Here is a 17,371-nt window from a genome sequence, read left to right on the forward strand (position 1 = left end):
TGATCTTGACAGATATGTGGCAACTCCTCTCCCTCCTCTTTGGGGTAGAGTAAAATGTCTAGCTCTGATCCACTTGTGGCTCAAATGTCAGATTCTCCTTGAACATTCCTCTTTAAGTATTTGGAAAGATTTTGATCTGTGTTCTAGAGTTGTTTGTCAGGAGCTGTTTTTCAGTTTCAAATGATTCTTCCTTGGGCTCCCACTCTGCCACAGACCCCTGGTAATCTCAGAGCTGCTATCTGACTAGAATTATTAGGCATAGGCCACTCCCCTCAAGGAGTCCTTCCACTAAGGACCAGTTGAGGTGTGAGTGTGGGGAAGGCCATACTTTTATATTTTCCCCCCAAATACTGTGTGTACCCAGTGCATTAAATTATTTCATAGGGAGCTCCTCACAGGTGTACCCTCACAGGTGTAATCCTTACAGGTTAGTAAATATAACTTCTATTCTTATATCTTTCTTTTGACCTCTTTCCTATGGATTCCTCTCCCTACATCTTGAAGAGACCTTCTGCCTTTCCACAGGGTAAGTCTTTCTTCCCTCCACAGTGGATCTTCCTTAGAATATTAAAGGTGATATGGGGCTCTATCAAGTGGGGGAGTGATCTGTTGCCTTTTCAAGACCCCCAAAACTGCCTGGGGAGGAGTTCACGACTGCAAACTCTACAAAGAAGTCTGCAATGTGCAGTCCGAATCCAGTCTCCTTGGAGGTATCTCCACTCACATAAACCACAGACCCCATTTCATTTACCTGTCATTGAATATTTTAATGTTGTTCCTTAACCTCATGCTATCAGATCATGTCCCCTCAGGTCATGTAGAATAAGAAATGGGCTCTAAATGGCCACTCTTTTAGCCACACACCCACAGAAGTTTCCCAGTATCTCTTCTGTAAAGATGAATTATGTTTTTAATCAAAGGTCATCCTTGGGGAAAAAGGAGGGAGGTAAGCCTTGGTTACATGCCTTGGAAGAGGAAGGAGAAGGGGACTCATGAGGGAGGCACATTTTACTCCCTTCCCTGAAAGAACAACAGGACCAACAAGTCAGTTTCTAAGTTATTGATAGGCAACAGTAGAATAAGACAATTTGGAAGATATAAGTCCTTGTCCTTAGGATTGTGAGGTTAGAAGAGTGTCATCATATAAAGGATGACAAAGAAAAAGGATTCCTGTCTTTTTAAAAGAAAACTCAGTCTTTCTTTATACCTGGCAGTCTATACCACTTAAAAATATAAGTGTGAAGTCCAAGTTGGACTTAGCTGACTGTTGGGAGGGAAAATGGCCAAGGGAAAGAGGACCTAGATCTGGGAGTGAGTTAAGTCACAGAACAGGCTGTGCCACACGGTTGAAGGAGGAAGCTGTAGTTAGGGCATATTTGTGTGTGTGTGTGTGGGTGGGTGGGTGGGTGTGGTGTTGTGTATATGTTTTCAAAGACAGATGCTGATAATCTGAGCTGGGCTAAAAGACTCATTGAGACTAGAGAGAGGGAAGAAATGTCTTGCTGCCATGATGAGCAACAAAGAGCAAGTCTTCAACCAGGGGAAACCAGATGTGTGTCCAAACTGTGCACATTCTGAAAAAGTAAGGACGGCCATTGTCCTGGATCCTCAGGTACAGAAGCACAGTGGAAAGTCCAAAGGGGGTTGTGTAATCAAAGATTACTAAGAAAGGGCTTAACTATGTGAGGACACTTATCACAGTGTCTGGATAGAGGCAGTGAATTTTTAAAATCATCTTGACTGAGGTACAGTTTATAAACAATAAAAGTTAACTGAGGAAATGAGGAGCTATTGCCTAATGGGTACAGAGTTTCTGTTTGGGATGATGAAAGAGTTCTGGAAATAGGTAATGGTGATGGTTACACAATACTGTTAATATAATTAATGCCACTGAACTATACATTTAGTAATTAAAATGACACTTTTAATGCTCTATGTATGTTACCACAACAAAAAATCACTAACTAATCAAATGCCCCTTAGTAGTCAATCAATCCCTTGGAAAACACCAGATTATTTTTTGTCACTTTAATTTTGCCTTTTCTAGAATTTCATAAAAATATAACCATAAACTGTGTAGTTCTTTTATGTCTGGCTTCATTCACTTAATATAATGCTTTTGAAAGTCATCCCTATTGTGTGAATTAGGCGTTGATTTCTTTTATCTGTACGTGGTATTCCATTGTATGGCTGTACCATGATTTGTTTACCCATTTCCCAAAAGATGTATAGTTCAGCTGTTTGGTTATTGTATATTTTTAATGCCAGTCTGGATTAAATACCAGAGCAAGATCTCACTGTCACCTGAAGATTTGTGCAAGTGTTGGCTGTGTAAGGTTATGAACAAAGGTTCTTAGGAGAGTCCTTTGTGTTCTTATGACTGCTTTACATCTTGAACCATGGCTCCAGATGATCTCCAAATCTTATATTTTTCAGTTTACTGGATCCCAGGTTTTATTCTATGAGTCATGCCCCATGTGGGGAGCTCTATGGCTGGGGATTTATGTTGACAGGTTCCATGAAGACTGTGAGGCAGCAAAGACATTCTCTTTTGTTACTGGTTTTCTAGATGACTCCTATAATAGCTGTAAGAGGTGGGTCGATAGAAATTTTATATCACATACAATATTATATGTATGCCATAATGTAATATATTATATAGAATCTAATATGATTTACTATGAAATATATATCACTTACCTGCATAGCTGATGCTTTTATTCTTCTGTAAGAAAAAAAAATTGCTTAGAAATATTTATTGAGAATTACTATGATTTTTTTCATTTCCTTCCCATTCACAGGCTCCATTAAGTGTCCTCTCCTTGGCTTTGGAACCTCAGGGTGTGTCTTCAGGGTCTACTTGCACAAGTACCTTGCCTTCAGGTACCGGGTTTCAGTTTTACTGACATACCTCACCCTTACTCTCATTTCCCCCTGTACTGTGAGCTTGACATTTCAGACCATGCTTTTTATCCCAGAGAGGCCTGGAATGAGAGGAAAGACAGTTTCCGTTCTGACCCATGGGCTCTAGGCCCTGAAAGGCAAACCTGGCTTCCTGACCCTGCCAATCCTTTGATTCTCTTTAGTTCCCTGGTGAGAAGCTGGCAGTATTTAATGAGTGACTTCTCAGCTTGGGCTCTAGCTGTGCCTTCCAGGGGCCTCAGAATGGATCTGAGCATCCAATGGTCAACATCTAAGACTTTCTCCAAGGTTATTTTTCATCCCCCTGGGTGCCCCCAAGCCCCCTCCCCACTACCACCAAACATGCTCTGGTGGCCCTGAAAAACTCACCCATGCTGGTCTGAGCTGTGACTGCTGTGATACTTAATTAGAAATGCCTTAATTTCCTTTATGCTGGGACCAGGACACACAACATTCCAGACTGGGAAAAAGGATAATGTAAAAATGGTGACTACAGAAGACATCTGTTGTTTTTCTCTTGCTAGTACCACCCTTACTCCCACCTTTATTAAAAACACCTTCATTCTTTAGGGAACTGTTCCTTTCCTATTTCATCCTATGATTCTAGAATAGGAACCAGTCCCAGTATCCTGGTCTCATCCCAAAATCCACACACAAAGCTTGTGACCTAGCCAGGCCATTCAGAGACATTCCCTTTGATTCTTTCCCTCCCCTGCTAGTAAAGGAGATATACGTTATAATCTCAATTGCTAGCAACAGCATCCCTCATAATATGGAGAAGACTAAGAAAATGAAATCTTACATGCTGGGAAATGTCTCTGTTTCTCTTGGGGGTATACATACCCTACTAAATGCAGACTTGGTTCAATTGGCAGTTGAGATCCCTATTCTCTCCTGTCCCAAACATGTGACCCAAATGAGGCCAATCAGATGCCATTCCATGAGAACTTGAGCTATGTGACATAAGACTAAAAGGTTCCCATGAACATTAAGGTCATCTTAACAAGGACATTCAGAGACTATCCGTTGGTCTATAAATCTAAATCCCTCTTCTCTTAAAGATTCAATTGCTCAACTTTTCCTTTATTTCCCTGAACTTTCCTATAATTCTGTAATGTATTTCATATTCTTGGAGAAGAGGTTGACAGTGCTTCCAATGTGACTTCTTGGCCAGTTGGTAAACTTAAAATTTCAGTTCAGTTTAAATAAGCTTATTCTTTGTTTGGAGGAGGGCTGCCTATGGACAGTTAATCCAATCTATCCTGTTTGTCAGGACTGTCAGCCAGGTGGCATTTGTCCATCAGAGGAAATGACTGAGTGACAATTATGAGAATGAGAGTAGGAAAGACATCTAACAGATTTAACAGTGTTAACAGATTTTGTATGTGGGTCTAGGGGAGGTGCAAGATCTGGGACCATCCTGCACTGTTCCTGATGGATTTTCCCATGGGGTTAAGGGATGGGACAGACAATTCATAGTCAGAGTCATCTGGTAGAGAATTGCAGACCCAGCAGCTAATGTAAGGCCCTTTAAACAGTCTGGGAAAGTCTTACCAGCAGCCTTTCTTCATGAGAAAGGATACAGCGGGTGTCTCCAAGACTCTGGGATGGCACTGGAAAAAACAAAGTACCTGTTTTTCCTCTGCTCTCAAAACACAACAACCAATATGAAGTCTTCTCACACCAGATGTGTATGGGGTTTTTCCCATATACCAAGAAAGCCATCAATTCTACTGTAGATACCAGCTGGGTGTCCTCTAATACAATCCAGTCTGACACCAAACACCTGAAGATAATGTCAAATCCCATAAGTTGAGGGTTCAGTCCCCAAGACTACTGTCTCCACTCCCCCAGATGCCAATCACAAACCCCAGGTCAGTTTACCTCTACTTCCAACCAACAAGCTATAAATCGGGGTTCCCATATCTCTCTCTTCAGGTTCAATTAATGTGCCCAAGTGACTCACAGAACTCAGGGAAGCTCTTACTGATTTATTGTGAAGGATATCATAAAGAATTACCAATGAAGAGATTCATAGAGTGAGGTACTGGAGAAGGGGCACAGGAATCACCACATGTTCAGCTGTCTAGAAGCTCTCTAAACCCAGTTCTTCTGAGTTTTATGGCAAATTTACTGCATAGGTATGATTGTAAATGAACTGGGTGAGGTAACCCAACAAGGGCTTTTTACCCTTACCTGGGCAAATCTGTTTAATCTATTAATCAGTAAAAGTGAAAATTTACAGTAGAGAAAAAGTATATGCCTCAAAATAGTCTCAGTTGTTTAGAGAACGCTTGCTACTTGCCAGGCACAGAGGCATATGCCTGAAATCCCAGAAAAGCCTGAGTAACTTAGTGAGTCCATTTCTCAAGATGAAAATTTTAAAAAAACAGGTTAGGGATGTATCTCAGTGGTAGAGCACCCCTGGCAGGTTCTATCTCCAGTACCACAAAAAAGAAGGAGGAATAGGAAGAGGAAGAAGAAAGCAAGCCTAATTGGTCTATATAGCCCTCATTCTTTCGTTTTTTATATGTCTGTCTACATTCCATCTTAGTTGTGATTCTTTATCAATAACTGAAATATCTGAGATTTTTCCATTCTTATAATCTAAGTTGGCCTGCCACAGTTTCTTGGATACTGGCAGAAGGCGCAAGATTCTTGGATCATAGATATAGGAATTTATTTTTCATCACAATCACAATAGTCAGATTGACATTTGTGGTAGTTTCCCAAGTCCTAAATAACACAGTGTATGCACAGGGTATGCAGTGGGCACCTGCATACACAGTGGATTATGTTAGAAGAGAAAAACCTTGAACTTAGGGAACCCAAACCTTTTTTTTTTTTTTTTTTTAGAGAGAGAGAGAGAATTTTTTTAATATTTATTTTTTAGTTTTCGGTGGACACAGCATCTTTATTTTATTTTATGTGGTGCTGAGGATTGAACCCAGCGCCCCATGCCACCTGTCAGGCGAGCGCATTACCACTTGAGCCACATCCCCAGCCCAAACCCAAACCTTTTATGATAGATAGCAAGTAGACAGGCACCTTTGTTCCAAGAGGGAGATACCATCTCTCTGTCCCAGGGTTGTTTCTTATACAAATATTTGAAAGATAGTTGATAACCAGGGTACTCTGTTATTGTGTTTGTGAAATGTACAGAAACATGAGCAATCCATGAAGAATTATCTCTTAACAATGAGTCTTAGCAAATGATTGAGTCATACCTTTCCTCATAAATCTCTTGTGGGACGTTGGTCATTTTCTAACCTAGTTTATCAGAAATTGGAGGTGGAATATTGATTGATAGATGCAACAGAATTAGTAATGATAATGAATGGGAGGAGGGACTTGGATGGAGAGGCAACAGGTATTAGAAGATATATTAGAATGACTTTTTGGTTGTGAATGGCAGAAACCTACTTTTGGCCAGCTAACATTAGTAAAACATGTAGGTTCTATTTAGGGATCTCCCATAATTGTAACCAACATTTTCTTTTCATGAGCATGATATATTCCCTGGGGACTATGTTTCTTTTTATGGAACCCAGGTATTGACCCTCCTGCCTTCTGAAAATTCAGTGACTTGCAACTTAGCAGTGGTCATAAGAAATCTTCATATATTTAAGGAAGCACCACTGGAAGTTGTGCTATATATATCAGAACTATAGATATCTCTCTAAAGGGAAACTACCCTTAATTATTTGGGAGATATTCAGAGAGAGACAACCGCCTCATTTTTATTTATGAGCTCCTTGTATGTAGTTATTCCATGCCAGGAATTATCCAATTAAAAAAATGATACAAAATTAGTGCCTGACTTTAGTTGAAGTGATCAATACTACTACATCATCCTTGGAAGACATCCAGGTTGGCCTCAACTCACTGATCAGTGTTGTACCAGATATAATAGCTCTAGATTTACATTTTAAGGGCCAAAACAGAGCTTGTGCTATCACTGATATATCTTGCTGGGCCTGGATTAATATCTCAGACCAAGTGGAAAGGTCAGTACAGAAACTTAAGGAGAAAGCCACCTGATTCTCTAAAATACACTCTGATGATTTATGGGATTTATGAAATTATCTTTTGTTCGGTACCTGGCTCTGGGATCCTGAGAAGTACAATTGAGATCTACATTGCAGGTTGGCCTTATTCTACTAGTTGGAGTCCTATTGATAACAGCTTAAAATTAATGCTGCATGAGAGAAATTGGATAGATTTGGTCATGGCCTCTATTGGTCAGATTAATCAGAGTGGCCAATGGAGTGTCATACTCATTGGCAATTTCATCAGGATTCAAGGCAGCGTAGATAGAAATGCTTGTGATTTAATATAATAAAGATAGTGTTCACTTCTGGAACAAAGAACAAGCAGGCTTACATTCCATTATAAAATACTGGGGTTCTCTAAGCTTGCGATTCCTCCCCTGTGATGGAATCCATTATACATGCAGATGTCATGTAGCTCTTTTTGCACGGTCCTGAGGGTATTGCGGCTTAGAAAATCACAAAAGCTCATACTTTGGCAATCTGATATTGCTGTCAGTAATAAAGTCCTTTACCTTTGCTGCAAGAGTCTCAAGTCTTCTGTTAGAATCCATGAAACTAGTAGCCCAGCTTGTTAGCTTGGAAGTACAGTAAAATCTCAGATCCCTCATAGCTCTTCACGTCATTTAAGAACTCATCATCTTACCCATAATGTTCTTAATTGGGTAAAGCTTTTCACCAAATGAGCTTAGTGTAATTCTGTCTCTTCCCATCCAAACAGGATTTGTGAGGGACTTGGCTGACATTCGATGTACTTCACAGCTCCCTCCCCTTCAGTGGGTTTGGCCAGGTTCTTTAAACAGTCTTTTTGTAGGAGTTGGGAGTGGGGGCGGGGGAGGGTGTGGAATGACCTTAGTGGGTCTCTCCAGGCTCTGCCTCTTGTACTTTCTTGTGTCAATTTATCTTATCCTGCAGCAGGTTCTTGGTCTTTGTCCACCCTAGTTGTAGTGAACAACTATTGGTTGATTATCCAGTATCCATTCTCTACCATGCCTCACCTTCTTCTAGATGAGTTCCTAATGGAACCCAAACATCATTCAAACATTTATTTACTTCCAAACATCCAGAGGAAGCTGACCCACCTCCAGCCTCAGAGGCAGATGAAATGAATTGGTCTAAGAGTAACGCACTTATTCCCTTTGTCAAAAGACTAATTCTGGCCACTGGGATTTTAGAAATTTGAAGATGAACTTCTCTGAAATGTTACTTTTTTCTCTTAAAAGACCACAGAGAGAAATATATCCTATTTCTAGATGTGATGTTTGGAGCTTCTGCAGACATCTTATTACTAGCCTGAAAATGAAGCCACATTCAGGACCACAGAACAGATACAAGATGACAGTTCTGTGCTGCTTACTTCATCAACTGTAGTGACCTCTCTACCTCTGGGCTTCCCATTAAGAGAGAGGATGTATTTCTTTAATGTTTTAGTCTGTTTGATTAGGGCGTTTGGTTACTTGTTAAATATTGAGCTCAGTTCTGGGAACCCTTTTAGAACTTTAAATTAATTCATGTATTTAAAGATGATGATAATGACGATGATGATGATGATGATGATGATTTCGGCATTGAGAATTGAACCCAGAACCATGCTAAGCATGTGCTCTGCCACTGAGCCACACCCACATGCCCTTCATACTTATGGCTTAGAACAATCTTACAGGTCTATTATTTTCTTCATTTGCATATAAGGAAATTCAGGTATAGGAGCCTAAATATCTTGCTAGGTCACTCAGCTAGTTAAGTGATAGAGCTAAGATTCAAACTCAGGTCTATCTTAGAATCTGCAGAATTACCACACTCCATTACTTCACACTAGGCTGCTGTTGGTAGCCTAAAGCATTCCAACTAGACACTAACTATATTTCTTAAGGTGACTCAGGCTGCAACAAGGAGAATTAGGCTTTGGATCCTCTTAGTCCCCAAAGTCTATGCCTGCAATCCAGCTTCACTCCCCCATGTTCACCTGCAAGGCGCACTACTTGCCCAGAAGAGGAGGTTAGACATTAATATCCAATTTCATGTCCAATTTGAACACTAGAAAGACATCCAAAAGTTAATATGTGAGCTATTATTTCAAATTCTATGTATTTTAAGCATATTGATATGATAAATATCCCTATTCAAAGGGCATCTATCATGTAGACCAAATTCTACCTTTAAAGAGAGACCCTTTGCTGGGTGCAGGGGCAAACACCTATAATCCCAGTAGCTTGGGAGGCTGAGGCAGGAGGATCATGAGTTCAAAGCCAGTCTCAGCAAAAGCAAGGAGCTAAGCAACTCAGTGAGACCCTGTCTGTAAATAAAATACAAAATAGGGCTGGGGATGTAGCTCAGTGGTCGAGTGCCCCTGAGTTCAATTTCCAGTAACCATTACCCTCCCCCCCAAAAAAAAAGAGAGACCCTTTGATTTTAAGATCTAGCTGGTGGCAACTGGGAGCTTTTACGTTTGTCCTTTTGCCATTGAGGAAATAAGAAAGCAGCTCTTCAAGCTTATCTCTGGGACTTTATATAACACACATGCACAGACACGCGCACATGCACACACACACACACACACATAATTAAAGAAAACTTCTGCCCTTAGTATATTATCATATATTCTTCCCCTGATAATCAACAGTTATTCCAACATTATATGAGGAGTGGAAAGAAATAATTGCCAAACTGGATCAACAAATTTACCTCTGCTTCCTCTGCCTTGTGTCCTGGGAAGTCCCTTCCTCTCTCCTTATTGAGAGTTCTTATTTGCTGATCCCATTCTGCCCAACCTGTGGTTGGGAGAAAAATCTGGACTTTGCAAAGGAAAGGATCTTCCCTGCTAATTGTCCTGACCTCTACCCTCATCATTCCTATCAACAGATTGTCAAACATTTCCAGAATTATTAAAAGAGTAATCAAAACATCTAGGGGAAAGGTGAAAGGCATTTGAGAACTGGGCCAGAGGTTATCAGTGGGTGGCTCTGTTTGATGAAGTCAGGAGAGGACTATTGCTTCATTTGGGGCAGCATTCCTTTAATGCTGATATGTTTGAGGTCACCTCCTAAGAAACAAGAATAGAAATGACATTGAGTAATTAATTTCCAGAGTTTTCTGAACCAGATGGATGAAATGGAGATGGAAAGACTTAACATTTGTGAGATTCCAAAATGTCATAGGACCTTTCTAGACATAAACATGAAAGATTTGTTTTGTAGGTTTTTCCCCCCTAAATCTTTTGTATAAATATCTGGAGCTTTCCTCCACCTGACCCCAGCACTAGGAATTGAACTCAGGAATACCCAACCACTAAGCTATCTCCCCATCCCTTTTTATTTTATTCTGAAACAGGGTCATGAGGTTGCCCAAACTGACCTCCAAACTAATGATCCTCCTGCCTCGGTCTCCTGAGTATCTGGAATTATTGGCACATGCCACTGTGCCCAGCTTGAAGCTTCCTTTTAAATAATTCTGAAATGAAGCAAATGGCCCAAACTTATCTGAATTTAGAGCTCAATAAAGTATAAAATCTCTTTTCTAAATCCCTGGGCTTTGAAGATAAAGGTTAGAACTGCAAGAGGTCTTTATATAGGTAGCTAAAGAAGAGGCTGCTCAAAGAGGGTTGGGATTTTTTCTTTGTGTGCATGCTGGAAAAAATTATCCATATATTTTACATTTTACAAATTCAGATATTCTGTTGGGGGTGGAATATAGAGAAAAGTGATAACAGGGATGAGGAAAAAAATGGGAGAAATTACAGTTATGAAAGGCTATAAGAAAGAATTCTCACACTTCTTTTCTCTCTGAGAGTTCTGGTTTCTTTTCTTTTGGGCACTGCTGGATATCAAACTCAGGGCCTGGCTCATGCTAGGCAAGCACTCTACCATGGAAGTATACTTCCAGCCACCTTTTGGCTTCTTAATGGAATAGTTCAATACCAAGGAGATGATTGAGGTGATGTGTTTGTATTTTGGAAATAAAATACTAATCCTTATTTATGAATAACAAGTATTTGGTTAGTTATTCTTATAATAGAAATGCTGTTAATATGGTATACTATGTGATCTAATGCAGTGTAGTAAAAGATTGTTATTTTTTTCGATTTTAAAGGCAACGTGTTTACTGTAGAGAATTTTAAAAAACATTTCCTTCATTAGAACAATACATATTTTTGAGCTCTTGCTAAATGTAGGCACTGGGAATGTAATACTAAACAAAACAAGACTTGGTTTCTGTCCTCACAGAATTCAAGATTGAATATAAAACACCCAGAAGACACTTATTTATTCATTCAACAAATATTTATATTTGTTTTATAGTAAAGTAAAAATTGCCTCTAATTCTAGAACTTGAAGTTCATTGTTATATTTTGATAAACAGGCAAATAGACAGTAGGTAGGAAAATGAGACAGGAAAGAGAGAGAAAAACTGCATCTGGGATACTCCCTGAACAAACCAATTGTTGAGTGAGTATAATTCCATAAACTCAAAGTGAAAATACACTGTATCACCTTGATTTTTCCAAGAAATTGCCCAAGTTGTCATCTTTTGGATAAGCAGGAAGCCCAGTATCTTCCCCTGAGGATTCTCTCTCTTGCTGAGAAATCCTAGAAGCCAGGTGCTCAAGGGAGGGTGAAGGCCGTTCCCTCCTGAGGCACCAAATGGTTGCCCCCTCCCAGTATCCTCCAGCATGGAGCAAAGTCTGCATGATCCCGCAGTCGATCTTTGTTCACCACTGACCTGATGCCCCACTGACCCAGGTCAGTTCTTCCAGAGAGCAGATCCCATGCCCTCAGAGCTAAGGGTGGTTGTTTGCCCCTCTCCTGAGCTCCACTGTTTGTAGCATATAGGACACTTTCTAGGGCATAGGTCAGCCCCAGCAGACCTGCCACACCTGAGCCCAGACCCTCTTACCTTCCTAAGATCCACCTACAACAATTTTGTCCACACACAGTGAGAAACACATTTACTCAACCCAACACACACACTCACTTGAACTTGAAACAAAAATTTTATAAAACCTACCCTTTCTATATATGACTCACATTGCTATATTTCTTCTCTATATTTTATTTAAGCAAAAAAAATACTTGGTTGTGAGCCATTAATGATTCAAGGTGCACAGTTTGAAAAACACTGATCTAAACTTTGGCCCAGTTTTCCAGTCCAAATCTCAAAGTTGGCGGGGCATGATGGTACATGCCTATAATCCCAGGTCCTCAGGAGGCTGAAGCAGGCAGATTGCAAGTTTGAGGACAGGCCTGGCAAGTTTGAGGGGCCTTGTCTGAAAATAAAAAATAAAAAGGGCTGGGGATGTAACTTAGCTGTAGAGCACCCCTGGGTTCAATCCATGGTTCCAAAAACAGACAAACAAGACACTCAAAGTCACAAAAGGTACAATTATGCCCCACTTCCTTGGACAACAGAGGTAAAGGTGAGCTCTTTTCAGGTGGCTTCCCTTAGACATACACCCCCACCCCACTCCCTGGGGCCCTGGGGGGACTCCATATCCATGTAGAGAAAGCCACTTCAGTGATTTAAAGTGATTGACTCTTCAGCAAGTTCCCACCTCTACCTTTGTAAAGGGATTTAAGGTGCTAATACCCCCTCTTCCAGATAGTGAGAGTCCACTTTTATTGGTTGCAAATGATTTTCTGGCACAAGTTGCTGGTGAAGAGAAAGAAAACAACAACAACAAATGAACAAAAATAACAACAAACAAAAATCTTTTCTAACCTCAACAATAATAACTGATAGTCAGGTACTATTTTAAAAAATTTTAAAGAACTGGGGGTTGTATTTCAGTGGTAGAGCATTTGCCTAGCATTCAAGGGGCCCTGGGTTAGATCCTCAGCATCATAAAACAAATACATACATATATATATATATTTGTTGCCCCCCAGTATCTTCCAGGGTATGGGATCTTAGGAAGGTAAGAGGGTTCACGCTCAAGTGTGGCAGGTCTGCTGGTGCTGACCTATGCCCTAGAAAGTGTCCTATATGCAAAAACAGTGAAGCTCAGGAGAGGAGCAAACAACCACCCTTGGCTCTGAGGGCATGGGATCTGCTCTCTGGAAGAACTGAGTAAACCGCACACTGACCTGGGTCAGTGGGGCATCAGGTCAGTGGTGAATAAAGATTGACTGTGGGATCATGCAGATCTTGCTTCATGCTGGAGGATACTAGGGGGCCATATATATATTTAGGGTATAGTGACTGAATGGGAACACAAGGTTGGCTTGTTTCTCAACCCAGGTGCTGGTTATCTGGGAGAGTTAAGTATGCAAAAGTTCAGTATATACAAATCCTCAAAATAACTCTATGAATCTAAATGCCAATCAAGGATTGAATGGATAAATACACATAGAATATTCACACAACAGACTACTGTGCAGTAAGGTAAGGGAACAATTTCTAATTATCTGCAACTGATGAATCTTAGAACATGATGTTAAGAAAATAACCCTAGATAGCACAGAGTTCATGATTTATTGACATTAGGTACAAATTAGAAAGAGCTAATCTATGCTATCAGACATCACAATGGTAGTTACTCTGGGTTGTAGTGACGAAAAGGAAGTGACAAGAAAGATCTCTGGAGCCAGGAAATGTCTCCTGATCAAGGTGCTAGTTACACGGGTGTATTCAACTTGTTCAGGATAGCTGAAATACTGCAAGGGCTTTAAGAGAAAATGATTATTACTCCTTCCATTTGCAGATGGGGACTCAGGCTCAGAAACACTGGTGACTTCGTCAAGGTTGCACATTTCTTAAGTGACAGAGCTGTGATGGGTCCAGGCTATGTGCCTCCAGGGCCCAGGAGCATGATCACTCTCAGGTGATGTTGGCTTGGGAATTATGGTTCCCACAGGACTCAACAATGGAACTTCCAATCAGGCTTTCAAATAGCCTATAACAGAGTTGTGGCCAGTTTCCCTGCATCTGTCTGCTAGATTCAGTCTTTAATGGAAATGTTTCATGGATTTTAATGTTTGAAAGTGAGAAATAAATTACATGGAAAGACTACATATAAATAGCCAGTGTTCACACAACATTAAAAAAAAAACTTGATATACATGAACCAGCATAGGAACACATTAATTGAAAATGCAAGCCAATTTTAGTCATGTATACTTCAGAGGTTGAGGCCAGAGTATCACTTGAGCTCAGGAGTTTGAGCCTGAGCAACACAGAAAGACCCCATCTCAAAACAACAACAACCACCAAAAAACAAACAAACAAACAAACAAACTCACAAATACTCATAAAATATAATGAAACATGAAACATTGTTATATTTAAAAAATTAATAAACTTTATTTTTCAAAGCAGAAACATTAAGTGGTAATACAGAGTTTAATACACCCTTAGTTTTAATATGCATCCCCAGCTTCTTTTATTAACATCTTGCATTAGTGTTGTACATTTGTTATAATCAATGAATCAATATTGCTACATTATTATCACTTAAAGTCTATAGTTTACATTAGGGTTCATTGTGCTGTACAATCAATAGGTTTTTGACAAATGTGTTTCCATGGTTGAAATCATACAGTATTTTAGCCTTTTCGCATTGTCTTTTCCACTAAGAAATATACATTTAAGTTTCTTCTGTGTCTTTTCCTGGCTCAAAAGTTTACTTCTGCCCCTGCCCTATACTAAGTATTGAACCCAGTGGTACTTTACTGCTAAGCTATATCCCCACACTTTTCATTTTTGAGACAGTATCTTGTTAAGTTGCTCAGGCTGGCCTTGAACTTGCCATCATTCTGTGCTGAGAGCCATAGCCAAGTAGGAATGACGCATGGCATTTTTGGGTTGAAAGGTGACCCTGCTCAGGGATTAGGGTGGCTCCGGGTTTAGGGTGGATCCTGCTGGAATAGGGTGGCTCCAGGTTTAGGGCGGATCCTGCTGGGATTAGGGCATATCCTGCTGCCTCAGGCGCCTGCTCCTTGAGTTCCCATGGAGTTCTCGCGGGGTTCTGAGAGAATTGGCGCACGAAGCCTGATGTAGGCAGTGTATTCCCAGGTAGTGTGTGTAGAGTGCCGGTGAGAGTTCGGGAATAAAGAGTTGCTGTTTGAATCTACAAGGCTTTGTGGTGGCTCAGTTATTTTGTGCCCAGCCAGACTGCGGCATTTGGCGGCCCGTATGGGGAACGCCTGAAGCTTGGAGGTAAGTGAAATTGCTCGCCCTTGAAGGAGAGCGAAAGAATGGGTGACCAATTCAAAAAACAATGTGTTCTTGTTTTGATTTATTTTGTTTTTATTTCAAGTTGCCTGTTCCTAGAACTTTCTCAGGCAAACTGGGGAAAATGGTTGACTCAAGGTTTGAAGTTGTTCGCCCCCGAGGAAGAGAAATTGTTAGAGGAAGGAGGCACCCCAGTAAGACCAAGAACAGTTAGGACATATGTTGATACAATACAAAAATGTAGTCCATGGCTTTTTAAAGACAAGTTATTAAGTATATCAATGGGACCATCATGGTATCCTGCAGAAGGATTTTTCTTCAACAAGAAAGAGATGGCTAGTTCTGTTTACTACATTTGTCTAAGATCTTGGTTTTTACAGACATCTGATTAATTTGCAAAGCTAAAGTGAAAATAGCAACCACTAAATATAAAATCAAGTACTCTTTACTTATGAAGTTACATAAGGTAATATATTTAAACATTATGTGTGTTTTCATAAATTGGTAAATGAAAAGAAACAAAAGTTTAATATTGCTTTGTGTCTGTGTCTTTGCTGAAACAAGGTTACTAAGAGTTAAGATTCTATCATGTGTAATTTATATACAAAGAGTATAAGAAGTTTCAGTTGAGTTTCAATTACAGTATCATAGTACCATAAAAAACACGAAAGTATTTCATCTTATTAAAGTGGAGTAATTTGTCTAAATTCAAAAATTTTATAAGGGTCGTTTCAGAATGTGAATTTATAAAAAGGGTTAACAGCTAAAAAAGAGATATAAAAAGATTCAAGATGTGGAAATATGTTTTAATATGAAAGCTGAAGAAAAAAGAAATGTTTTTAGATGAGATAATCTTTGTGTGATAAAGTAAAAAGTTGTAAAATGTCTAAGTAAGTTGCAAAAGGCTTTAGAAGTTAAATTAAAGGTCGTTAAGATGCCTTCATGGTGGAGGAAAGCATTCTTTGCCATTCGAAGCCTAGTTAATCTTAAAAGCATTCCTTACAAAAATTTTAAAAAACATGAAAATGGGAAGATAATAGGATAAAAGATATTTGGATAAAGAAGATTAAAAATTTGAAGTGGAAAACTTTAAAGACAGAAGTACAGAAAGGTAAAAAAAAAGATAGAGAAGATGTAGGAAGATAGAAAAGATGTAGGAAGATAGAGAAGACAAGAATTTTAAACCCATAAAATAGGAAGAAAAAAAAAACTAGGAGGAAAAAAAGCAACTAAGGGTAAATATAAAAACCTTAGAAGAAAACTAGAAGAAACAAGATAAAAAATGGTTAAAAGTGTCAAATAAAGGTATTTCAGATAAAAAATACAAAAAGCTAAGACAACTATTAGATACACACATTCAAGATAGAAAAAGGTAGAAGAGAGAAGTTTAAAGTCAAATATTGGATAAAATAGAAGAACAAGGAGATTATTAGTAATTTTTTCAAAAAGCCCATCAACTTTAATTTCTAGTGGTGCAGATATTAGAAGTCTCAGATGAAGATGTTAAAATTTACAGACAAGAGCCAATTTAGAAAACGTTAAACTAGAAGGAAATTGGTTTAAAACCACATCAAAAATTTAAAAAGACTAAAGTAATTCTAAAAACTAAGGCAAAATGCTTTTGGAAGACTTAAATTTAAAAGGATCTTTAAATTTCCAAAGGATGCATATAGGATATTTTGGAACATCATCCCTGAAGAAAAATCAGCTAATGTTTTACTTAACAGGAATCCCATACAATCCACAGGGACAAAGCATAGTTGAAAGAGCTCATCAAACTATTAAAATGTACTTATTAAAGCAAAAAGAGGGAATTGGGAAGGGGTATATATCCCCCAAAGATAAACTTAAAATAACCCTTTTTACTCTAAACTTTTTAAATTTGGATTCATCAGGACTTAGTGCTGCAGAAAGGCATATGTATCCAAAAAATGTACATAAGCCTAAGGTACTTTGGAAGGATATTCTAACAGGACAATGGAAAGGTCCTGACCCAGTGATTGTCTGGAGTCAAGGTTCTGTTTGTGTGTTTCCACAGGGAGAACAGCAGCCGATTTGGATTCCAGAGAGACTAACCAAAGCGATTTCTACAGACCAAAAAGAAGATGATTTGACTCAAATGCATAACAGCTGATATCCAGAGCTCCAGCTTGACTATTCTTACATCTGCGACAGTGATTAACCAGGATGCTTTTTTCAATATCTATTTTATTATTGCCTTTTCCCACATCATA

The 17,371-nt window shown here is 39.3% G+C and overlaps 1 long non-coding RNA gene across 1 annotated transcript; it reads right to left on the minus strand.

Moving 5' to 3' along the window:
• Positions 1–1,984: 1,984 nt before the first annotated feature.
• LOC139707461 (uncharacterized) lies at positions 1,985–9,742 on the minus strand. Its single transcript, XR_011709029.1, has 5 exons — positions 9,657–9,742; positions 4,477–4,535; positions 3,292–3,382; positions 2,701–2,725; positions 1,985–2,585 (listed from the first exon to the last, which is right to left on the minus strand). It is a non-coding gene; the product is annotated as an uncharacterized lncRNA (long non-coding RNA).
• Between the last annotated feature and the right edge of the window lie 7,629 nt (positions 9,743–17,371).

This window comes from Marmota flaviventris, chromosome 10, assembly GCF_047511675.1.
Source record: "Marmota flaviventris isolate mMarFla1 chromosome 10, mMarFla1.hap1, whole genome shotgun sequence".
Lineage (NCBI taxonomy): Eukaryota > Metazoa > Chordata > Mammalia > Rodentia > Sciuridae > Marmota > Marmota flaviventris.